Source organism: Cyprinodon tularosa, unplaced genomic scaffold (genome assembly GCF_016077235.1).
Source record: "Cyprinodon tularosa strain WSP-4 unplaced genomic scaffold, ASM1607723v1 ctg708, whole genome shotgun sequence".
Lineage (NCBI taxonomy): Eukaryota > Metazoa > Chordata > Actinopteri > Cyprinodontiformes > Cyprinodontidae > Cyprinodon > Cyprinodon tularosa.
In genome coordinates, this window is record NW_024039461.1 from 251,888 (window position 1) to 279,456 (window position 27,569).

The window sequence follows — 27,569 nt, forward strand, 5'->3', positions numbered from 1 at the left end:
TCTCAGTCCCCCATCAAAAAGTGTGAAACATAATTGGACACCTGCAACCTAGAAGCACCGAAAATAACTCTGTATGTTTACACCAGATTTTGGAGGGGGTAAGTAGTTTCTGGCAAAATATCCCTGTTAACATTTTTCAGTTTGTTTTGCTCATCATTAATCATGTCTGATTGTGTAGCCCCTACACAGCACAGGAATACAAATGCATTCATGTCTCTAGAATTAAGATATCAACTTTCTCAAAAAAAATTAAGGGCTTAGGCAAATCATTCCGAGAATTTTCCATGATCAATGAAATGTAACAGTATTGTGTGAATTATCTATACCATTACCAAAAGGGCTGGCATTTAATTATTAAAATTAAAAATGTGTAATTACCTTTTTGCATTATTCAACTTAACCGGGGACTGAAGCTTTTATTAGTTCATTAATTACCTTTAAGGTGTTTTCCTTTCTTTATCACTTACTCTATCTGTCTGAGGTTGCTTTTGCCATGTGTCGCCATGGAGGTGGGCCCATTTTGAATGTCTAGTTGTAATAAAAACAGAACAGTGGTAACCAGTAATGACTGGAAACTCAACTTGAGCAAAACTACTGGAAAAATGTACAAAAAAAACCTAAAATGAGACAAAAAAGGTGAAAGTTGACTGACAAATAAACTAGACACCATGAAAAAACACACTCCACTAATCTAAATATGGAATCATCAAATGGCAAGACCTGAATTTTAAAACAGACCGCATGCTACACCAAGACCATAATATGCCTAAAGTCAAACCTAACAGGCAAAAAGCTTCATCTGAAGCCAATCTGTATCTTCCAGATGCCTGCAATAAGTTTTCAAAGAAAACATCTAAGCCTGACCAAAATCTCTTAAAACTTTGTGGGAGAAAGTGGTACTGAGTGATGAAAGCAAAATTGGAACTTGTCAGCTGCAGTTTGGTTACAATTTACTGCAATAACATAGTTTCTTTACTTAGCATCTTTAAGCAGAGGTCACAGAATAAAATCACAAATATCTTTTTTACAGACAAATCTTGTTTTACACAATACGATACGAATTATAAACACTAAATATTTTAAAAGCTACATCCTTAATTTTTCTGTAAGTTTATTTCTCAGGTTAACAAAACTTGATAAATGAGCATATTATATATATATATATATATATATATATATATATATATATATATATATATATATATATATATATATATATATATATATATGTATATATATATATATATATATATATATATATATATATATATATATATATATATATATATATATATATATATATATATATGTATATATATATATATATATATATATATATATATATATATATATATATATATATATATATATGTGTATATATATATATCTCAGAAAAAAAAGTCAGATCACCTTAGAAAGTTTGTGTTAAAAAAAAGAAAAAAAAGCACAGTATACATTACCAAAAAATACACAATGCTTCCAGTGAAACACAATGATGGCTGCATGATGCCGAGTGATATTTTCTGTTAGATGATTCGATCTGAAATCATACGTAGCAGCAATGCAGTCAGTTTTCACCCTAAACCCTTCAAGACTAGATGATACTGATTAGACACCTCAACTCTGAGTCATGTCAGCACAGAGTTAAGCAGCACAGGTATGTAAGAAGCCCTCACCAGTGAAATTCAGATAAACACAATGCAGCTGGAAATGGGAGGAAATAAGAAATCTAAAAGTAAGCAATTCTTGAGGGTGGAAATTGAAATATCAGTGGCCGCATATGGAGATCAGTAAAACATAAACAAAGCTGTTCTCCTGCTAAATATGCAGATTTAGCATGACAGAGACAAAATCAAAGTGTGAGCAGGATTTGACAGAGAATTAAAGGTGTATTCATAACACCTATATGACATAAAGCGATGTTTTGTCTAAATGGATTCAGGAGTAATGTTGTTTTATAGCTTTTTTTAAATAACTCACATTGAGAATCACATACAGAACCAATGAATTTTAACATTTTAAGTAGAGGGTAACAAGAATCTGGAAGAAGAGAACTGCATAAAATGGAACTTTCTGGTTGTTCTGATGGGAGAAAGACGACTGATCAGGAAAGAGGTGGTTGTTGACAAATAAGACTGATTGATTTGCTTACTTGAGAGATGAAGGGGAAGTAGCATGGATCTGGGGTTGGAGTGGGCTTTGCAGACTAAATCCCAGAGGCCCTGGAGAAAATGGAGTGAGATCCAAGAGCGTTGGTACTTGTATGAGACGTTGTGCTGTAGAGCGGGCAGGCAGATGACGAAGAGTGAGAACTGCTGCACACAGGTAATACCTTTTGTATTATCTTTGTACTAAAATATTCTGTCATGGTGTGTGGACATTAAGATCTAAAGAAAAGCATCATCTCCTGGTCAGACCCTGTAATTCAGTCAAAGGGTGGAGTCAGAATAAAAAAAATATGCACCCAGGAGATGGAGGGGGCCACTCCAGTGGCTGGAGGTGATTTTGCTGGAAGTTGCAGGGAAGTGGGCTGCCATTCGGCTGCTGTTTGACTGGGAAGGGCCAATTTGAATGGCTGCTACTGTGGTTATGGTAAGGTAGTGGCTTGGAGCTTGCTTCGTGACATCACTGATGACGCTTGACACCTTTACTGCTTCATTCAGACCGACTCAGCTGACTGCTTGGAGGTGACAGGCGGAGCTTTGAACATTTGGAGTGCCTTAATGCCTCCGGTTTATCTGCCCATTCTACATATATTAAACGTTAAGATCAGCTCTCATTTTTTTGATATTCAGAGTATATGGCTCATCCTTTCATTTCACTGTTGATTTTACATGACATATAATTATCTCCTAAATGAGCTATACGTTTTAATGAATGCTGCCAATGAAACAAAATATGTAGAAGCAGTTAATCTCTTAAGAACTGAGAAGCAGACATAGGAATGACTTTCTTAGTCTTTATGCCCACCTCTATTTACAGTTTTTCCGATCAATGGTTGCTCCAGGCCGTGAAAACCCCACTGAACCAGATCTACATCTCCACCTCTTACCTCTGGAGACCTGGGGAATGTTCTCAGCACACAATTAAAATTTCACACTTGATTGCACTTCATAGACTGTCCATATTGTACAAATGAAATATAACAGAAACTTTACGCCCCCCTGCCAAAAGACTTATTTTCTATAAAAACAAATGTGCATGAAAACATTTTTCACTCCCGATCATTGAGCAGCTGCTTGAGAGGAGAATCTGCCCAAAATACAATTTTAATCCAATTTTAATCCAATCCAAAGAACCTTAGAAACCTCAAGTAGCATGTCATCAAGTACCAATATCAAAGGTAGGACCATCTAAACAATAGCAAATATATTTCCAGGCAAAACCATACCTTTTCTAGTCAGGTAGGCTGCACAGACCAAACTAAGGTACCTGACAATCATATTCGGGTGCTGTCACACTTAATAGACCAATTGGGTTACAACAGGTTTAAGCCTGATAAGTTTCCTTTCTTTTCATAAACAAAACAGTTTGATAACGAAGATAAAATAGTTTTGGTCATGCTAGACTGTATAGTTCTTCAGTATAGTTGCCAAGAGATTCAACGTTGTTTAAATAAATGTTTTTACAACAAATGCAACAGGTCCTGCAGACTCAAAAATTAGACTAGCAAATTTGCAAGTGAATGAGACTAAACAATACCACAACAGAAAATTCTACCAAGAAGAAAAGCTGCATACAAGGAAAATAGAGAGCAACAAAGGCTACGTTCAAACTCCAGGCCTTAATTCTCCATTGGGAATTCTTGTGTGAAATCCGATTTTTGTGCGTTGCTGTTCACATTTCCAAATATATGCGACTTGTATGTGATCTCCTGTGTGAACTGCATTCATACAACCTATGTGTCCCGCATGCGCAGTAGAAGATGCAATGACGTCACAAACCAGCGTACTCTGTGTTTATGGAATTAAATATGGATGATACTGCTGGAGCGCAACTAGCAATGTTTCCCAACTCAATCTTTTTAAGATGGTTAAATATAAATACTACTCTCCGCATTATCGTGCACCATGTTGTTGTTTTTCTTGCCCTTTCTGCGTAGCAAGACACAGAATATTGACAGGTCCGGATGAATGTGACCTAGCTGTTCAGACACAGGTTGCATATCAAAAGATGAGATTCGTATCCGATTCAGGACCACACAGCTAAGTGGCCTGGTTCGCATTGCAAAAAATCGAATCTGTGTTGTTCCCACTGTAATTAAAAGATAAGATACAGGTGGTATGTGGGCAAAAAAATCCAATTTGGGTCATTTCAGTAAACGTAGCCAAAGTGGAAAATTTTAGTAGTTATTGTTGTTTTTAAATCATTATTACTTTAGTACTTATATGTTGCACCTCTGGCCACTGAGATTTGTCTTTTCCGTTAGTTACTAGCAAATAAGTAATTTGCTGGTTAGCAGTATACTGTATGTTTGTGAAACTGACTGACATTGGTAGGAAATGTGGCATGACAAAAAATGACTTCAGAATTTATAATATTTAGATTGGTCTAGGTTTTACCAGTATAAAAAATTAATTGTCACAATTTTTTTTTTGTCTTTTTATAAAGATTTTTGAACAGCACCTAATTTGAACAGTTAAAATCTTTATGTTTTAGGCTGTAATCTGGGGAAAGTCCTCCTAGTAACTCCTTCTAGTTATTCAAATTTTCACATACCCAGAAGTTCTGGGCGAGGAGGAGGAGTAGCAATAATCTTTCACTCTGACTTACTGATAACTTCAAAGGCAGTTAATAATTACATGCTTTTGAACATTTAACCCTTAGTTTCCCTCATCCAAATTGCAAAACAGTAAAACCTCTTATTTTTGTAAATTTGTGTCATCCACCAGGTCCTTACTCTGAATTTTTAGATGAGTTTTCGGAGTTTCTTTCTAATGCTGAAAGTGCGGGCAATAGCTTAAGAGCAGCCTTTAATGCTATCTTAGACACTATTGGCTTTGTTCAAAAAGTGAACAGTACCACACAGTCTCATCTTCATACCTTGGATCTTGTGGTGACATATGGCAGAGAATGTGAAGAAATATCAATATTTTCTCACAATCCTGTCCTTTCTGACCTTTTTAATAACATGCAGGATTACTTTATCAGTGTTCTCTTCCCCCAAAAGAAGGTTCCACTTTAGCAGATCATTATTGGATAGTGCAGTTATAAATTTTAAAGAATCTGTTTCCCTTTCTCTCTCCTCTGTGTCGCTGAACAGTGCTGCAGACTGCAAAAGCTTAGTTTATTCCCCTTCACAGGTGTTAATTATTCTCCTCATTAATAGAGGAGAATAAGAATAATCATAGATATCCTTTTAATACAGTTGCCATAGTCACCATAGCTCTGTTTGTTAATTCCACCTGCTCTTGGCATTAATGATTTTATGGGATTCTTTATAAATAAGGTTGATGGTATTAAAAATTAGATCATTAGCACTTCTCAATCTATGATTGGTTTATCTCTGGAAGGTGAGGCAGCATTTGAGGTAGCCATAGAATCTTAACCGGGTTTAGACTGCTTTGAAGCAGTTGAACATATAGAGTTGGCAAAACTATTGTCTTCATCTAAGCCTTCAACTTGTATGTTAGATACAGTTCCAACCAGGATATTTAACCACCTCCATTTTAGATGTGATTAATGTATCCCTGTTACAGGGATATGTACCAAAGGTGTTTAAGGTTGCTGTAATTAAACCTTTGCTCAAGAAACTGTCTCCTGATCCAGATGACTTAGTCAATTATAGACCTATATCCAATCTCATAACATCATAACACTGAAACAGCTCTGGTGAAAGTCATTAATGATATTCTCATGGCCTCAGATAATGGACTTGTATCTGTACTTGTCCTGCACAGTTGATCATAATATTCTTTAAAAAAAACTTGAATATTTTGTTGGAATTAAAGGAACAGCACTAGACTGGTTTAAATCCTATCTATCGATTTCAGTTTGTTCACGGCAATGACAAATCTTTCTTCTGCTCAAAGGTTACCTGTGTAGTACAATGATTCACTAATGATTGTAAATGATGTAACTCCTAAGAGCCCAAAATTGGAGAAAAAGAAACATTTACGACAAGACACAAAAATGTTGTTGCATAAGGCCCAATGACACTTTTTTAGGGGTTGATTGGGGCTGTGTTCCTTTTTTTTTACTGTTTATAATGAAGTATATAATCGATCTCTGTACTGACTCTTGAAGGAGGCAGTTGCATTTTCCTGCTGCTCCTGCGCCCCCTGCTCTGTCCCTGCTTTACAGTGTCTTGTCTTTTCTGAGCCCTCTCTTCATATCACCCAAACTAAAACAATGGATCTGGTCAGCTGGTCTCTCAATGCAATTGATCCAATTTTCTCAACTGGAAGACAGGGAAAAGGGGACCTATCTTGTTCTGCTGGGACATACTTCGTGGGATACACCATGGACTCCTGGAAGGCTTGGAGGATGGTGTGTTTCACAATTCTGTCAGTGGAGGATATTGAAGATGTATGTAATTTTTGGTTTTATGATACTCAGATTTCTCCTGTTTGGATTTGGAGGATACCTGATGTATCTCCAATTACAGAGGATGTCGCGACAATTTGGGCCCTGATCAGGCTACCAGCAGCGCCTTCACAAAGATGAGCTGTATGCTGGGTGCGATTGAATGCAGGCTGGCTGCGGTGGTTGAACTCAAAGGTGAGATGGGATAATATCTTGGATGTGCACGCTCGCTTCGAGGTGGAAAACCCCAACAAATTTGAAATATTACACTCGCTCTCAAAACAATAAGTGTTATACTGGATTCAGCCTCCCCCCATTATCAATTTCTTCGCTGTAAGTTACAGCGAAAGGGCGCAGAGGAACTGCTCGCCCTCTAATCTACCTGCAAACATCTGTGAATGCGCCTAGAGCTGTAAGTTTGTAAACTTCCATCTCATCAAGGACATTTGCCTCTGGACAGTGTTCAAGAACAAATTGAACGCACTCATCGTACACACACAACTAATGTTTCAAATGTCAGATTGACTTCATGTGACTCTGCCTCCGATATTACCCTCTGCTGAAATGTCAGTCTCATGTTACATGTGCTTTTACATGTGTTATTTTTTTTATTGTATCCTTTCAAGGATAAAGTGTGAAATATGCTTATTTTTCACCTCTCTTCCCCAATGTGGCTCCTATCTTTCCACAGAGATAAAGGCAGCACTATAGGTAACCGCCTGGAACCTGGGAAACCAGGTAACTGGTGGGATCCTGGGAAGCCATAAGAACGCGCCAAATGGCACGCATGCCCTCAGTAAAACCGTTCCCCCTCTCAGCCCCCCCACTCCAATATATGCGATGTATTATGATAAACAGTTTGTACTGAAACTGAAATCTCGATTGCAATGTTGATTGACTGATCGATTTTTGATTGAAGTTAGCAATAAGTCAGTTTAATTTTATGATTTGCTTGTGATCATTGAATTTAGAATGAAACATCAAGGACACAGAGAGAATGAACAGGGATTCTCAAAGGAGAGGCAGCAAGAGGAGGTTGTGTTGAACAGAAGGAGACTGATCAGGGCTTAATGTAGGTGAAGAGGTTAACTGCCAAGGAGAGGTGAGTGGATCCAGGATGAAGGTTGTGGGAAGCTTTGTGGCTGATATTCTGAGGAGGCAGGCAGTTTGTGCGGATGTCACCAGCGAGGAGGAATATATGTAGAGGAGCGGTTACCCATCGTGAGGAAACCAACCTGTCAGCAGAAATCTTCATTGGCTGTCTGAATGCACAGAGGAATTCAGATAACAGAAATCCACAGAGAGAGAACCAGGAAGTAATAACTCTTACTTGCAACTTGAAGGCAGAATCCACAGTGTAGTTGTCCGGTTTCTTGAAGTACCATGTGAGCATACATAAGGTAAATTTGGTAATTTTAATGGTAATTTGGGAGAGGACTCAGAAACATAGAGACTAGGAAAGGACAGGAACAAATAGCTCAGAGCTTGGTTTGATGTTACCATAGCTTGGTAACACTCAGGATTGACTAGAAACCCTCTATTGAACAACAATCCAAAATCCTTACATCTGGTATCAAATTTTTCTTCATTTTATAATGGAGGAATTTTCTTTGTCTTCAGAACTTAATAAACATATAGGATACACAAATTGACAACTGTCACATCCAATATAGCAAGCTGAAAAACAAACAAACAAAAAACAAATAGAATACAGAAACTATGCTGCTCCAAATACTGTATATCCTTCAGTACCAAGGAGCTGTCATAGGCTGTATGACAACACCCTGATATCTGGGAAACTCTTTGCTTGTTATTTTTCATCATTCAGCAGATTGGTTAGTGCTCTGGGAGAAGAGCTGGCACTGGATGGTTGCTTTGTTCTTCACAAACATAGCAAAATTATAGCACTGCAGCTGCAGTGCAGTAATTTGTCTTCCTGACCAAAACAAAAGAAAGTGAGGGTCTATGTCACAGAACATGACACAATCCCCAGATCTGAGGATGGATTTCAAATTCATTTGAGCAGCCTTATAAATCTCATTTCACATGCGCCACACAATAGAGATAACATTCCAGCGTGCTTCTGTTCCAGTCCATGACTAAAACAAACAGAATAAACCCAAATGAATTTTCAGAGTTGTCAGCCTCATAAGTGTAGAAGACAGGTTTACTGTGATGTAAGGTGAATTTTGTAGAAGCATCAAAGAGGCAGGTCTTGTACAGCTGAAACTTGAATTTGCAGAGCTTGTCAGAGGCTTGGCGCTTGTGCATTTTTCAACTGATTCCCAGCCAGATGGGAGGCTGAGCCACATGGAGAAAATATATCAGCACAGCAAAAAGCTATCTCATGTGATAGATGGTGGATTTTCACATGAATTCATCATCTGTCTGCATCCATCTCCCTGTCTTACTGTTTTGGAAAAAAATCAATAACAAATAGAGATAATTAATTGGTCTAACTTGTCATTTTCATGCAAAGAGGTACTCTTCTTTCTTTGTTATATCAACACACATGTGTAAAATCAAAACTAAAAGAAGAAAGGGAATGGATGGAATGAAGGCAGAACCAAATTATGTTCTGCATGTTGTTGCAGTTACCTTCTCACAGTCCAATTCTAAGGTTTAATTCAACGCCACGGCCTTTCCCAATAGAGTTTGCAGTTTATCCTGGTGTATTTTAAGTTAAATGTAAATATGACTTGCTTGACAAGATGAGTTTGGCAAGAAATATTTATACATCAAACCATCATACTCACAATTATTGAAATAAAAAAAGAGTGAAGCAAAAGCCTAAATATGTGTCAAGCTGGGAAATTGTTATACAAGGGAATGAATGAAAAATTCTCATTGAATACTTTGTTCTGTACAAAGTTGACACACTAAATTAAAGTGGAAAAACACAATTCAGTCTGATCCAATTTTGATGTAATGTCAAAATAGGAGGTCAAAATGAGACTATTTTGTGTGGCCTCCAAATGCCTGTGCGATCTCCCTACAATGCCTGGGCATTCTCCTGATGAGGTGGTAGATGGTCTCCGGAGGGATCTTCTCGCAAATCTGGACTAAAGCATCCACCAACTCCTGGACAGTCTGCAGTGCAACATGATGTTGGTGAATGGATCAAGACATGATGTCCCAGATGTGGTCAGTCGGATTCAGCTCTGGGGAACGGATTGCCTATTCCAGGCTTCAATGCCTTCATCTTGCAGGAACTGTTGACACACTCCAGCCACATGTGTCCTAAAAATGTCCCGCATTAGGAGAAACTCCCAGGGCCAACCGTACCAGCATATGGTCTTACAATGTTGCAGGCAGCAGATCACCCTCCACTTGTGCTTAGACCCTGTCACATGTGCTTAGTGTGAACCTGGTTTCATCTTTGAAGAGCACGGGGCATCAGTGTGTAATATGACAATCCTGGTGTTCTCGCACAAAGACAAAGCATGCTGCACTGGGTAGTTGCCCCCCTACAGACACATGGCCTTCTCAATGTCTCATATTGTACTGGCCTTTAGTCTCTGGACACTAGACTGACAGACACAGCAAACCTTCTTACCACAGCTCGCACTGATGTGCCATCCTGGATGAGCTGCACTATCTAAGCCCCTTCTGTATTACTATCATAAGTGTAAAAGCACCACCAAAATTCAAAAGTGACCAAAACATCAGAAAGAAAGCAGAGGTACTGAGAAGTGGTCTATGGTCACCACCTACAGAACCTATCCTTTATTGAGTGTCTTGCAAATTGCCAGTCACTTCCACCTGTGTCTATGCCATTTGCACAACAGTGCAAAGAAAACTTTGAATCAATTTGACTGCATGATCTGGTGAACTGTAAAGTACCTTGAGATGACATGTGTTGTGAATTGGCGCTATATAAATAAACTGAATTGAATTGAACAGCATGTGATATTTAATGGCAATTGGTGTTGATTCCTAAGTGGACAGTTTGATTTTACAGAAGTTTGTTTGAAATTACATTGTGTTGTTTATGTATTCCCTGTCACGGTTCTGCCCTCTGCTTAGGTTTATTTTTAGTTTCTTTGTGTTCTGCGTGTTTGTAGTTGATTTCTACCAGTGCTCAGTTCTTTAATTAGCGCCTTGTGCTTGTTTCATTTCCCCTTTGCTTCTTATAGTTGGTCTTGCCCACACCTGCTCCCAATCTGCTGATTAGCCTGTCTTGGTTTAGTCTCCTATTAAATACACAACATCTGCAGTCACTCAGTGCTGGTTTGTTGTTTTGTTGCTTCTCTGTTTCCCCATGTGAGTTTTCCCTAAAGTGTTTGTTCTTGTTCCTTTGTATTTTTGATTTTTGGATTGTACCTCAGTTGCCTCATTAAATTTGCAAGACTCACCTCTGGCTCCTGGTCTCTGCATTTGGGTCTTCAAAAAAACTCCACTCAACCCTAACATTCCCTTTATTTGTTTTGAGCACTGTATATCCCTTGAGGCCCAGTGCATCCTTTGAGGCCCGGTGAAATTTTTCATTCTGTGTTTGCTGTTGAAGTCATTCTTCCTAATTTAATGAATACGCAGATAGTGGACATGTCTTGAACAGCAGGTGAAGGATTTAAAAGTAATAGTAATGGCAAAGGTACAGTAAGGTACAGTACCTCATGGCAACACTGCAAAATTCTATTTATTGAATCAAAATATATGCTAACGAAAATGTGCTGCTGTTTCCTAAAAAAGGTTATTTACTGAAGGTTATTTTCTTACTTTTTTCACCTTATATGGAGTTGCCATTAGTGTATGAGTTGAGCTGGATGCCAGTTGCTACTGAGTATCCACAAAATGCATCTCGAATGTATCACTTCGATTGTTTGCTAGGTTAGACCAATTTAACATGGACACACTTGATGTCATATCTGCTGAACAGTATGGGAATTTCTGACCCAAAGTACATTCCGGAACATAGGCTACAGACTTATAGATGGATCGGTGGTGAACTACTGAGGTTTCAGTCTCTTCCTAATCAACTAAAACATTGATGTTAATAGTCTTATATGGTCAAATAATAGGGCTATTTATTATTTGACCATGAAGATATCCTTCAGTAAAAACTTAGTTCTTCGTCTACGTAAGTTTATCTAAAATCTTTAAGCTTATCTCCCTCTAACCATTACCTTATGTATATATCTTTATATCTTTAGGTAACTGAGCATCAATATTTTTGACATGCTAAACGAGCTGGCCAAATAAAATTATCCCACTTTACTTAAATGAGTAGAATTGCACATCTGAAAACTCTTACTTTGTTACTCATTGGAAGTGGCTGCAATTGCCATGGCCCCTGTGCTGGATGGATAGGTACCAGGGTATTGGGTGGTGAGCAGGGTGCTTCCTGCTTTAGTGGGATGTTCTCTGTGAATGCCTGTCTTCCATGTAATCTGAGAATACACCCTATTTTTAGCCTCTCTAATCAAAGCTACCTTTAACATTCTATCAAGTTTTTATGGTGTGCCTTAAACCAGGGGACTTCAATGTTTTCCAGGCCAAGGACCCCCAAACTGATGGCCAGATGGAGCAGGGACCCCCTAATTATATATATTGTGTGACATTGTGTCATATCAACCTGGTCCTATAGTCACTCTATTACAGATGGAGAAATGTAACGAAAGTAATTTCTCCCTGGGATTATTAAAGTATTTCTGATTCTGATTCCTGGTTGATGGGACAGGTGTTGTGAATGAAACGGTGCCCAGCTTTAAAGAACTCCTGTGTGCATTGAAGACTGAAAGACATCATCTGCCTCCATTTATCTGTTTACTACAGTCGGTTGAATTCATGTTAATGTGGATTTAAAGACATTTCAATTAGTGTAAAACATGGCAAGGGAGAATATAAAAAAAAAAGTCAACCAAAACTTTTGCGACCCCCATGCAGTACCTCCGTGGACCCCCTAGGGATCATGGACCCCCTGTTGAAGACCTCTGCCTTAAAAACTATGATGGAACAAAGATAATTTTTTTTAGAAAATTCATGGAATTGAGGTAACGTAGCAAGACTGATAAACATGTGGGCTAATAGAATTGAACAAACTCAGATCATTTGTTCAGGTCAATATATATTTACACAATTGAAAAGAAATGGTAAATTAATAAATATACAAATTCCTCTTAAAAGTGCAATCAGTGAGCAAAGAATGACTTGGATAGTTAGGCATGTAGAAATACCTTATTACTTAATTCAGCTTTTAAATTTGAAGCTTTATTTCAGTTTTAGCATGTTTTAATTTTGAAGCTTTTGAGCTTCTAATCCATTTATTGCTTTTGAGTGAGAATGCAATGGAATATGCTTTAGTCACAATTTTCTCTTCAATATTTTCTCTCAAAGAAAAAGCATACACATAGTTTGTTAAACTAAATAAATAACTATTAATTTCCAGTCTGGACCCAGAATATTTAATTGTTTCTTTTTAATATTTTCTACAGAATGTTATGTTTTTATCAACAGTAAGAATAAAACTGGGTAAAAAAAATGGATCCAAGTGAGAATCCCCAAGGACAAGACCATTGCTGTTCAGCATGAACATGTTATAATCCTGGTGTTTTGAGTCAGTTTTCAGTGCGAGAGTGCTGACTACATGATAACTTTTACTAGGTGGTGTGATTGGCTTGCTGCCAGTAGTTTGCTGTCCCATAGGTAATCTGCTCATTCCCTGCTGGAGATTTAAGGATTGGGGAAAAATCTACTCTTCACCGGATTGTCAGGCTTCCTGGATAGCAAACTCTGGTTTATGTTAATCAGTTTTTGTTCTCTCCCAATGAGTTCACCCTATTCTTTCTCTTCCATGCTGATGATCTCTTGCCTGTTTCCTCATTTACAAAATCACTCCAAAAGGCCACCTTTCACTTAATGCTGCCTTCATGCAGTATGGTAAAGATGATCCCTTCAACATGTAAAGTGGAAATGACCAGTGCACTTTGTTCAAGTGCTTTTGCTTATATGTAGTACAGACCAGAAACATTGAGGATCTAAATATTATCCTGACCAGCTACTTGGGATAGATAGTAGTAGTCTTTATAATTTATCTACTACAGGAAGAGGGCGATGCATCAAATGCATCAACTGACTGCTAGCAAGCATCTGATAAAATCAAACATTAATGGTCATTTTGAAAATCACACAAGCTTAAATAGTGATTTATATTAAAAAAAAAAACAATGTGTCACAACATTCTGTGTGCCACAAACACAATGGGCGACCATGTTGAAAGGTTAAAGCTGAAGTCTGTAAGTTTTTAAAAATCACTTTTTTGTCATATTGGCTAAAACTGTCCCTATGCCCAGACAGCAGTACATGTGATATGTAACCTGTGAAAAAAACTGCTTCAATTGGTCCTGCCTACTGCCTGTATTGCAATCTGGAAAGAATATTTCGGGACGAGACAAAACTTACTGGTTCACACTCCATGCCGCGTACGCTGCTTGGACGCTTCTGGTCGCATGCAGTAGCAGATGCAGGTGCTGTGAGAGGGGTGGAGCTTGGAGGTGGGGCATGAGTGAAGCAGAGAGGGTGGGGCAGTGGCGTGAAACCTGTTTTTCTTCAGATTTTCAGTCGAAGTCTGCTCTCTTCTCAATGTAACAGACTGCAGCTTTAAGGTTTTTCTCATCTCGGCAAATCAGGAATCATCAAATTTTTCCAGCTTTCCAAAGAAAATTACAATATGTGTGGGTATTGGTTTTTTAGTATTTACCATATTTACAATACTATGTTAAGGCAGCATAATGCTTAATTGTAACAATGACGCTCCAGCCTCTTTCTGTGCAATATCAGCACTATTAAGAGTAAGACTCTTAAATTACCACTACATAACTTTTGACCCAGGTATCAGCTTAATTTGAGATTTATCAAATGATTTTTCAGATCGATATACAGCACTTGGCATGTATTGATGCTCCATTTGAGCTGCTCTTTCAAAAAATATTGCAAAGTAACTTGAAGTATGGCTGAGCGATAAACCGGATTTCTACTGTTACCGTCATTCACTATGATAAATCAATATCAATAGTGATATTGATTTGAGGTTGTATCGCCCAGCCCTAACTTAAAGGATCAGATCCATTACTGAAAGGGTCATGTGACCAGGAGTTGCATTTCATAGCAGTCTAATTTCTAATTTGTAGGGTTTAATCTAGAAGGATGAATGTGGCCTTTTCTTTGCAAGTGACTTCATGACTTGTTAACCTGCTTGTACAAAGTGTTCTGCTTTTGTATTTCTAGACACAAAGGGAGACTGTTAAAATTTGCAAAAGTACAGTGTTGCTCCTAGTAGTAGTTCATGCTTTTTAATTGCTTTAAAACACACACTCCATTAACCATTCTGCTTTACCCCAAAAACTCTCCTTGAAGATGGTGTTTTGCCTTTGATTATGCCGTCTTTTCAACAGGTGGACAAAATATGTATTGTCATAATAGAACAAAAAGTAATCTATTTACCAGATAACACCATTATTGTGGGGAAAATATTTCATGGATTTGCTCTAAAGTGCATGATTTCAACGGTATGGCTTGCATTGCGTTCCCTGTTAAAAAAAAACACAACATTTTAGAATTAAAAACAAGCCATAGTGCTGGTATTGGGATGTTTTGGGTTTTTCTGCTGGATCCACCCGTTGATGACTTGCTGTTATTGACGGAACAATGTGTTCTAACCTCTACCACAGGTTTCCTCAGTTAACATCCTCAAGGCCAGATGTACTGCACCTTTTAGATGTGTCTCTGCTTCAACACACCTGAGTGAAATAATCAGGTCATTAGCGGGACTGGAAAACTTGACTGCATGCTGAGGAGGTAATTCAGCAATTCGATTCAGGTGTACAAGCAAAACCGCCTCTAAAATGTGCAGGAATGTCATATGAAATGACTTGTGATGTTATACAATAACTTCAGTAAAGGGCAGCACGTCTACTGGAATTGTGACGTCATCGGCCTTATTTGAAAATAATAAAAAAAATCTTAAAAACCAAATCAACACAAAAAATGATGGGGTGATAGTTGACCTCTGGGTGACCTAAAAAAATCTAGAATATTTCTGAAGCAGTGCCAGCACATATGATCTTCCTTAATTCATTTTTTTATATATTTTTTTCAGTTCTTCTAATGACTATTTTAAATTCAAAAACCTACTCTAAAAAAGCAAAAACCATTAATTCTATTTACTGAGTTTTTTCATGTCAGTGGGACTTCAGCTTCTTGCTGCTGATGCTCCTCCTATTTGATGATGCGGTCCAGGGTGACACACAGTGCATCTGAAATACAGAGCAGTGAACTACTGTACCTAAGGGGCTCATGGAAATCCCTGCCTTTACCGCATGCTATGTGAACACATCATTAGAGTGGTCAGTTCAAAATCCAGACCTAAATGTTATTAAAATGTTTTCAGATAACTATAATTATAAAATATTTACTTAAAATCTCCATATTGTAACTGAACTGGAATCATTTTGTTAAGATTGGATCAAAATTATTTCAGAGACAACATCAACTAATGGCCAGTTATTAGAAAAAACCCAAGCAGTTTTGTTGAGTTGAAGCCACTTATTTACATACAGCCAGCTTAAGTGTGCATGCATTTCCCCCTCAATTAAAGACAAGATAATTTCAAAAACTAAGTGTCTTATTTCATGTTCTTTTTGTAGTTCAGGGTGGTAGCTATTAAGTAGGAAACTACTGGGAACACCTTTTACATGCATGCTTTTGCATGCACCTTAAGTTTGGAGTGCCGACCCTGAGTGTCCATTTCAGAGAGGCTCTAATATTGGTCCAAGGCACTGAGAAAGATAATTCTAATCTCTGCTTTTAAACAGTTTTATGAAACAAACCTGAGTTTGACAGGTTTAGATTTAAATCACTTTGTTTGTGAAGAATCCGTTGAATTCTTTTTCCTTTCTTATTTTTCATTCTTTTTTTTTACTTGTTTGTTAGCTATCTGAGTTGTTTGCTTCCCCTTGCTATAAGAATTGGTCATATAGGAAAGAAAATACACATGCAAAATAAGATGCATTAGATATATTCCAATATCTGTTTCAAGCTGTATACTTAACGCTCCTCTTAAAGACATGTACGTTTTTATAAAAACATACTTCCTCATTCATGGCCTGTATTACACCTTTTTCAGAAGAATTAACTTAAAACATCGGATTTTTGTATATGTGGCATTTGAAACAGTATAAAACTTCAGTTCTGGAGCATATATTTATAGCATCACTGCTCATAAGCAATGTGAGATAGAGGAGTGCCAGGGGCGGATCCTTGTGGCGTTGTGCAGTCAGGACATAGTGATGAGGAAAGGTCATTTGTGCTAATACAACATTTTTCACAGTGTGAGAAAGATGTCAGCGCTGATAGATGATCCAAAGGTCAGCTGTGTCACCACGCCCCTTTTGTCCTGTAGAGTGATGCAAAACATATCTGATTACTGCCCTCAATTTTTGCACTTCATCAGGGAACAAGCTAGCAAAAGGCTCATCTGGTGGGCGGCTTTGGCCTAGGCGAAGCTCGCTCCTGGACATAATGAAACAACCTTGGATGCAACCTTACTGATGATGTTAACTCCCTGACTGAGAGGTCAATGCAGCAGAGTTGAGGAATCCTGTGTGTTTAACTTTCATTTATTTGCTCACTGACTTGGATGACCTTCCAGAGAAAAGCTCTGGCTCTTTTGATAAGTATCGCCTACTTTGAATGTAATGAAAACAGTTTGAGCAACTCTTGGTTAATGACGTGTTTTGTTGCATGAATAAAAACATGATTAATATTTATATTTGATATTTATATAATATTTATACTTTAACTAAAAAAGAAAAGTAATACTTTTCTAACAAGTTTATAGGCATTATACTTACAGATTAAGTTGTCAGCTGAGTAATATAGAGAAAAAATGACAATTACACTTACAAATGTTAAAGTGAGTATTTACTTTAAGCAAGGAGATTTACAGTACCTTGTTTATTTTTTTGTGTGTCTAATTACACTGAAATATTTTTGAGGTTTTATGGGATTAGTCAACATAAATCAATGAAAAATTGTACTTTGAATGGAAATAATATTTCCCTAATTTATTTGACCTTGGAAAGTTACAAGCTCCAATGTATTCATGTCAAATCTCTGTGCTTTGAGTACAAACCACAGACAAACTCAGCACACCTAAGCTGGCAGTTAGCAGCACACCATATTTCTTAGTAGTTTATTTCTATTTATTTTTATTTCATAGTTTATTTCTATGATATTGTAAAGGATTTTAGAAGATTTAAAAGTTTAATTCTTGCTGCTGTTTTTTTTTTTTCTGCAAACAAAAATAACTTTTAAAAGCATTTTAAACCCCCAAATATATTATTTTGACAAATTTACATAATGGTGATATTACTTGTTAACAACTCAAAATTAAAAGTTTAGGAGCCTGCTATTGGGACATAAACCATAATGATAATTATGGACATTGAGAACCAATGTCCATGTTTTATCTTGACATGTTCACCGGAGAAGAGGATGTAGTGTTGCTCATGAAACGACTGTGAGACCTCTCTTCTCTGCTCCGCATCCCACCTCTCAGCCCAAATTGCTCCTCCTACAGAGGTGAAAGGGTTTGCAACCATGTTTTCCCTTCCTCTTTGTACATACTAGCTTAATTTAGTTGAGTTTCACTTTTTTTTGTCAAGAGTTTTTAAACTGAAATATGTTTGACTTGTAGCTGAATAATTTTTGTTAATAAACTCTTATATTTTGAACGGAAGTTGATGTGAATTTATTCCATATATGTGTAGAATTATCTGTTTGACCATGATTTGAGCTCGATTCACTCTTTCATGTGTTGTTCTAACACACAGCCAGTAGGGCGTATGTTCATAAACAATATCATAAACAATATATGACAGTCGGGATAATATCTGATAAATAAGATTTACCACCACTACCGGGGTCGGAAATAAACATCTTAAAGTATCACAATACTGCAATTCTTAGCTTTGGATTCTACCTTGGACTTGCATGCAATATCATAAGCTCTGAATAGCTAATAACTCTTTAATTCAATATAGAATATACTATAGAAAACAGCACAAGTGCAGAGTTAGCAACATGAAAACCTTAACTGACAGGCCGGGCAAGAAGAGCATTCATTTGAAAAGTAATAAAAAGGAAGCTAATTGTAACTGCAGAGAGAATGAACTGCATGAAATCAAAAACCCAGGCGGAGAGTTTGTTGACAAGACTGTTATTGGGTGTGCATTTCACAAATCCAATCTTGAGTAAGAGATGGTAAAGAATGAGATCCTGTATACAGTAAACCTTACACAGAACAAAGCAAACATGTGGAAGAGAGTTTTCTGGTTAGGTGAGACAAATATTATTCATTTTAACTTTGATGCAAAAATGCTACCATTGGGAAAACTAAACACTGTAAATGACCCTTAACATACTGATTTAAGAGTGATGCACTGTGGTGGCCAATTGTGCTCTTGGGATGGGACTGGCAGGCTGACAAAAGTCAATTTAGAAAATGTACTGAGCTAAATACAGGGCAATTCTTCAAAAAAAACAAAAAAACTATAACATCCAGTAAAAAAAAAAAAAGAAGTGGATGGAGGTTTAGCTTACCATGCTCGGACAATTGACCCAAACATATGTTTGGAAAAATAAGGTATTTTATTCAAATGAAGTTTGAATTAGTTTGTGAGTCTTGCTGAAAGTATAACCCATCCCCTCTGAGACACAAACTTTTTGTGCTGAATATAGAGGTCATGTTGTCCCAGTGAGGGAACTGCATGAAATAAAAAGGTATCTATCATACGGAGGACCTTTTATTGCACAAAAATCTTTCATTGGTGTTCTGTAATAGCACATGCTGTAATTATGGTTGCATTATGAGTAGAATATGTTCATATTACCTAGAAATGCTCCCTATGTTAAATCAGCTGGAAGAATGAAATTGAAAAGTGAACCAGTTTGTGGTGTTAGTGTGCTCTGAATCAGTGCTGTGGTAAGCACTGCAGAGTTCAGCACTGCTTGGAAAATACCTTATGGGAACATAGCGAAAATGCAGGAGCGGGCAAGCAAATGTTGACCACTGTATGTCAGCACAGTGGCCACAATTGAAAAGATCTGATCTTTTCCTCTTAGGATGTTTGCTCTTATCGCAGAACACAGATGTCTGAGTGGAAGCCAGTGGGCTCAGGTCTATGATGAGAACTGCTTGTTATGATTAGTGGCATCCAGCGTGAGTACTGCCTTCCGAAGGGCAGACAGATAAATTATTCAGCCTGAAGTTTTGCATCAGCATGGCTCAGATGGCACCACATGAGAGGGATTAATTTATACAACATCCACAGCAGAACAATACACAATGTCTCAAAGTGAGAGGTGTTCTTTAGGATGTGGAGAGGCAACTCTCTGGTTATTATGTTGGAATAGCTAATTACTAATTCAATGTAGAAGGCAAAATCATTGAGTTTAGTTAAATTTTTAAAAACTGCAGGTCTCTGAAATAGTTATGACCAGACAGTTTCTCAAATTAAATAGATAACCAGTGAATCATAATCAATATCACATCATCCTTAGTTCAGAACAATTTGGTTTAGGTGTCCAGTTAATGACTAATTCAACAGACGCTATAACTATTTCAGAGATAAATCAGATATGTAGGCATTGAATACTATTTTATAACAGAGACCAACTAATGTGTTGGAGCAGGTCTTAATCTAAAGCTGGTGTAATACAGAATAGGATTAGGAGTTTGAAGACACAGTTTGAGTTTAGTTATAGAAACAGATTTTGTATTAGGGCAAATCCACCAGTATGACTTCCCCACAATTTATTATGAATTACTAACCTGAGATGTTGAACGTTTCCTACTGTAGGTATAAATTTTGCATATTCCTGAGGCACCTCTCTAAAATATATTTTTTGTCATAGGAGGGACTTGTCTAATTGTTTGCACACTTAAGTTGTTCATAAAGGAACACAACTACTCAAGGTTTAAGGGGCTATATGAACCACAGATAATTATTGACAGACCACACAAAATGTGTTCCCAAGACTGGAATGCTGTCAAGGCTCAGAACAGAGGATCCAGTTTTCTACAGTTACAGTAACAGTGAGCAAGGAACATTGGATAATCCAGAGGTCAATACCCATGCCGGTGTTAAGTAGGTGCATAGGAGTCCAAGCCAGAAGATCAGAGATCCGAAGAGGTACTGAAGGGAAATCCAGGACGGTGTCAGGAAGCAGTTCCAGGTATGGTAAACGGGCAGAATCCAGCTGTCCAGAAACAGGTCAGGCAAACAGATCAGAATGAGAACAGACAGGCTCAGAGGTCCCGAGGCAGAACCGGTCAGGACAAGGCAATCGGAAAACATTTTGATTGCTAGGAGACTTTCACCAAGGACCCGAATAACCTGGCACTGATGACTGGAAGTAGGCAGGAAAATTAAAGGCTGGAGCAGATGGAACAGATGAACAGCAATGAGAAACTGGGTGGTGGCTGGTGAATGAAATGAGTGATCAGGGCAGTCATCAACACCAAGATCATGACAAATGCCTGTCATGATGCATTTGATTTACAGACTTGTTGTCATTGAAACAAGTACAACAAAAACTAAGATCCAAGCATTTCTCTGCTGATATAAATGAAGTCTCTCATTTTTGTGAAACACATTATCTCTCTCTTGTTTTTTCACTTTTTAGCTGGCTTTTTTTTTCATATTGACATCACAAATAAACATGAAACGAAAAACAAAACAAGAGAATGGTTAATGAAATGAGGCTGGGGAAGTTTGCAAGTTCAAGTTTAGCTGGATTTTCTTTAATGTTGATATCACAAATGGAGCCTAGAAGGAAGTTCAACTGAATAAGCTGATTACTTGCCCTCATTTGCCTATGACACAGCCAATCAACTTTGAACCACGCCTCCACAAAAGCCAATCAGCATCCAAAGTTCATCTTAAAAGGCCTCCGATCCGCAACTCGTCTGCTACCTTGTGCTCAGGTGGTGGTTGCGCCGTCTGACTTCATTTACATGACCCCGTTTCAACCATCTCTAGCCCCTCCTCCACAATCGGAGCTAAAGCTTCATCAGAGTTTCATTCCTCCTGGACTCTTACTGCATTCTGCGTCTCATTTCAACCGGTCCTGGCAGAAGACCGCCATGTTGAGCCTGGCTCTGCCAGAGGTTTCTCCCCAACGGGGAGTTTTTCCTCTCGACTGTTGCTTCATGCTTGCTCATCATGGACAGGTTCTCTCAACCTGTGTTATCCAAACTGGACTTCCATCTTCCCGGTCCCTGAGTGAAGCTCTAGTATCAGCTCATGCATTCACTGGATCTCCCCATAAAGCTCAGCATACCGTCTCGCCAACTAGCAGTCTACAGACTGACCAACTTCATCTATCTCCACTCCACCACCAGTTTCAGGCCTGGGGGGAAACAGACCTATTCTTTACACCTGTTCATGCATATCTATCGAAATTCAGCGCTATGTTTCCTGTTGAGGTCTGAGCGCCAAAGACTAAGTAATTGTATCAATACATTTCTTCTAATTGTCTTTTCATTTAATGTGAGTTTTTCAGATGAAAATGAAAATGAAACAAATTAAACAAAAAAAGAGAATGGGTCATTAATGAGGCTGTGGAAATTTGCAAGTTCAAATTTCTTTTGGCTTATTTTATTATGAAGCATTTCTTGTGTGATTATTTGCCTACACTCCCAATTTACAAGGGAGACTCATGATTTTTAATGTTATCTTATGCCGCGCTCCCGATAAGTAATTCAACCCCTAATCTCCCAATTTATCATTGAAAGAAAAAGGACGAGGATTGTTATTTTATTTGTCGTCCAGCCAGAACAAGCAACATTTTTTTTTTCCGATACAGCCCGTTCAAGAGCTACCCTTACAGTAGAAAAAAAGGAGAATGGGTTTACAAGAAGAGCAGGATAAAATCTGAGATCACAAAAAGACCTCAGCATGAAGAAGCAACACTGATACAAAAGAACATATTGTGGTGGGGAGAAAAGTGAAAGTGGTATGAGAGATATGTAAATTTGGTTCTGTATGTGTGTGTGTGTTTAGAGTCCATAAAGCACTGTTTTTGTCTAACGCTATCTTCAAGTTAATTATGTTGACAGGAACTTGTTGCCCAACCTTTAAAGCATTTAAATTCAAATAAAAGGTTTTGTTATACATTTAGGGAACGTACCTAACAAACCGCATTGAAACTAACATATTATGAACGAAATGGTCTGACTCTTATATTAAAACTTTTTGCAGGCCAACATCTTTAATTATCTTCACAGTACACAGAAAGGTTTTTACCACAACACTTTGTGAAAGTCGGGTGCATTATTCTATTGATTTTATGTCAATACTGGACAGGGCACACAGATACTTTGAGGGCAGCAGCACAAGTAAACCACTATTGTTTGGCTGACATGGGTGAGGCTATGTTTGAGAAAAATTAGAGAATCATTAGCATTCCATGACATTTTCTCATTCATCCAGAAAGCAGTAGCAGCCTGTAAACAAAGTGGCTGTTGCAGTGCATGGCAAGGAGAAAAGGGAACAGAATGTAATGTAAAACGGCATTGTTTGGCAGCCGAGATACCAGGTGCACATTCTAATGCAGCTCTACAGGGCAACCTCTGGCTGGCTGAAACAGAAGAAGGCGGCGATAAGGGAATGGACAAATGAAACATGCAGCAGGGTAATTGAAAGTGCCTGGGATTTTAAAGGCCAAATGCTACCAGGGGTTATCAGCAGCGAAAACAATCTGAATATTTTATGGGACCAACTTATTATCCACACAAAAAATATGTTAGTTGTGTTCAACAGAGGCCACAGATGACAAAGGCAAGTTATTAAAGGCCAAAAGCAAACTCCACAGTGCTTCTATCAAACTGTAGAATTACTTTTATCTGTTTAGGGGAACAACATTTGAATTATGTATCTAAAAACATTCTGAGTAAATGTGCTTCACTAACTACCAGCCAAGCTCTTTGAAGTAATTATCTGCATAAAGGTCTAAATTCTCGACTTCAATGTTATTTGTCTTTTAATACATATGCAGGTAAAAGCAAAAAAAACAGTTCCCCTCCTCACAACCAGTAAGTAGGCTCACATTGTTGCCCATGCTATTCAGAGCAACAAACTAGAATCAAATCTGAATCAAAGTGCTGTGGAATATGACATAATGTTTTTCTTATTGCCCATCACAGAACTGCCAAGTCCCAGCTTTACCATTGTTAAAATGCACAAACATTGTTTTGATGGTTTGAGTGTGAGGATGCTGCATGTGCTTACAGTTAGCACACCCACACATCCTATGCAAACAGCCACATACACATTCACTTCTTACCCTAAATCAGTGGGCAGCCCAAGGAAAGCCCTGAGGCTAAAAGAAAACTGATGGAAAGAACTGCATCTCATTAAACGCTCCCACTGTTCCTCCGGGGAAGGAGACAGATAAACAACACAGCTGGCAGATTCCTCCACTGTTGGCAAATAGAAAACTAACCTTTAAGGTGTACAGTAGGGCTCTGCCCTGGGACACAATGTTATAATGGACATATAGCACAGCAAAACTCTCAGAGGGAAGTCAAAACAGCAAAAAGCTGCTTTTGTACACCAGTCACCAACTGATAGATAATTTATGGATAGCCACAGCTTTGCCTTTCGAAATAACGCTTAAATATGGGGAGACAGTTGAATTTGGACTTTTCACACAAATCCACTTACCGGCAGCCTTGTTGAATCTGAAATGACAATGTTGGCTGAAAACGGTAACGATTTACAGGTGAGCTGGCCTTGCTGTTGTCAACACGTATAGTTATAATTTAATGTTTAGCATGGTGCTCTTTTCAACAAAAGTTAGCACTAATTTAAATGCCATGCCAGAATTATACAGTACCAGTACAATATCTACAATTACTGCATTTTGGCTTTAGTCTCTTTGGTGGCCAAAGGGAGGGACACATGAAGATTGCTTAACCTTTGATATGGCAGTTTTAAGCTGAAAAAAGGTAAAAAAAAAAAGGTAAAAAAGGTAACATTTCAAGCTCTGAACCGTTTAGCTGCTGTCACAATGTTTGCCATTCCATCTTGCAATGAATTCTAATATTTCTAAAAATGTTTAACATAAGTGTAAGCTTAAATCATGACACTTTTTTGAAATATTTTTAATTCTTTCAGTTTCCTATCTTGTAAACTTTGGTGTGCTTTACTTATGGTGAAAAACTAAAACCACTAACATATCGAAAGGTAGAAAGTGATATGCAGCATCATTAACAGACTTCACGTGCACATTGGTTTATTATTTATGCTATGGAATGGGGAAATTCATTTCTTAATTTTTTCTTTTTTGTTATTCATAACAGAAAATATTTCAAATATTTGAGAATAGCTTTCTAATTGTGTACGAACATTAGCAAACAAAAATGATCATGCATATTGTGTTTGACTCTGCAGTTATCCACATACACATCTGCTCTATCTAGAATCAGGCGTGTGAAAATCAGAAATCAAATGAATAAAGAAAAACTATTATTTTAGATATTTATAATCCAATAGAAGATGAAAATCATTTTTGAACAATTTATAGAGGATTGTCATACTGCTTTGCTGCTCATATGGTTACTTAGCACCTCAAACAGGTGCATAATGCTTAATCATTTCCAATATCCGTCTTGATGTAGAAAATAAAGATTTTTTGCTCCTTAAAAACTTTAAAAGAATTTTAATCAGCCTGAGTTAGCTGGCTATCAAACTGCCTTTACTATAGCATTAGAAAGGCAATGCTGGAACATTTGCTACATAAAGTTATATATATGCTATAAAACACAAGGCAGAGTCATAATGTTGTATACAACTACATAGCACTGAGCTCCAGCTTTTTGTAACTTCAAATTGGTTTTGCTGTTGTACAAGATCAACGAGGGATTAAGCTTTATGAATTAGTAACATTGACTCATTTTGTGAAAAATAAACATGCTCCTTCACAGCAGTTGGCAGTTGGTCATCTTTAATTAACAATCATAGTGTGATTAAAATGTTTCCTCAACACATTTTGAGTCCATGAACTTCAATCATCGTGTTAGGTCTTTTGTCTACAGAGGAACTATGTCTGTTTCTGTTTTGGCACTGAAAGACACCATCTATTTTTTAACTCCTTATAATGAAAAAAAAAATAATAATAATAATAAATATATATATATACATACATACATGTATATCTATATATATCTATATCTATATATAGGTATATATATATATACCTATATATAGATATATACTGTATATATCTATATATAGATAGATAGATAGATAGGTTTTTCATTATAAGCAGCTTGAAAAACCGAGTTAAAAATAGAATTCACTTAGGTAAAGTAGCTTTACAAAATAAAAGTGACACAAATTAATACTCCATTCTGAAATAAATGATAAATAATAAAATGAATACATGACTTTATAATAAATCTTTTAATAAAAAATTGAAATATAATAAAATAAGATAAAATATTTTCTATTATTTTATTTTATTTCATGGCAATGTTTATTTATTTAATTAAATATTGATTGACAATTTATCAATAGCAGTATTTAGTTATTAAATTTTGAATGAAACGGCTCTCCATATCAGTTGACTAAAGTGATTAAAGTGATTTTAGCAATTCAAAGCAGTGCTTTGCTAACACTGTTATAAGTAGGACTGGGGAGCTGCTGACCTTGAATGAATACATTATCAGACGGTAAAAAGAATACTTAGAGAATGTGCTCAACTACACACCCCAAACACTGGGTGCTCACTATTTGGATTATTTACCCAGGCTGAAGTCACCAAAATGGTCATAAAACTACATGGTGGCAAGGCTTCGGGGACACTGAGTACCTTGGCTACTCTCTAACGTAGCAGGTAGACTGACAGCATGTGCCAAGTGCCAATTTCATCTGATAAAAAGAAAAAAAACCTGAACATTATTGATCTCACATTGGAGAAATTTAACTCTGCATTTAACCCATACTCTTGGGGAGAAGTGGGCTGCCATTGTGGGGCGCCCGTGGAGCAATCAAGGGTTAAGGGTCTTGCTCAGAGACCCAGAATGGCAGTCTGTGGGAGTGGGTCTTAAACTCACAACCTCAGGATTCCAAGCTCTATTCCCTAAAGACTAGGCTGCCACTTCTCATATGGGATGATCATCATTATATCCCTGCTTTGCATGTTTAAATGAGCTGGTCGTAGAGATTGTGCATACTGTACTGCACAGATCAGGGGATGGGAAACATACACTACATATAAGCAGACACCTAAGTGGATCCTGGCTGACATGCCTACAGGGGGGCCATCCTGGATATGAGCACAGTTCAGACAGCTGCTATCAGAATGAATAGGAGGTGCCTTAGATCTCATTTTAATCACATGAAAAACTAGTCAAAGATAATATTACAATAATCGCTTACATGTCACAACCACTTAAAAGACCAAAACAAATTCTAAAATTTGTTTCAGTTAAATTACGCATATTCATTCAGATTAAAAACTATTTGAACTGAACTCAAACTGGATGAGATGTATGCAAAGTTATATATTTTGCAATTAATATGAATATCATAAACACAATGTTTTATATTAATATATTATAAGATCATGTTTTACAAATATTATATATTTTTTATAATGTGATTTAGAAGAGAGAGTAAAGTTATTATTTTTTTCATTTTATGTACATTTTTATTTATTTTTCTCCTTGTCAAGACTTTTTTGTCAAATCGTAGTGAATGGTACATTTATGTTGTAAATAACTGAAGGCTTCCTCAAAACTCTTTTTTAAACTATGTTTTAAAAAAAATAATAATTACACATTGAAATGTGAACATTTGTTCTTTCATCAGTTAATTTGTGTCATATATGATATTATATATGTATCAGTTTAAATAGTTTTTCTTATCTGAATAAATATGCGTAATCTAACTGAAACGTAATTTAAACATTTGGTTTGGTCTGTTGTAATATTATATTTGACTTGTCTTTCATGTGATTACAATGAGATCTAAGGCACC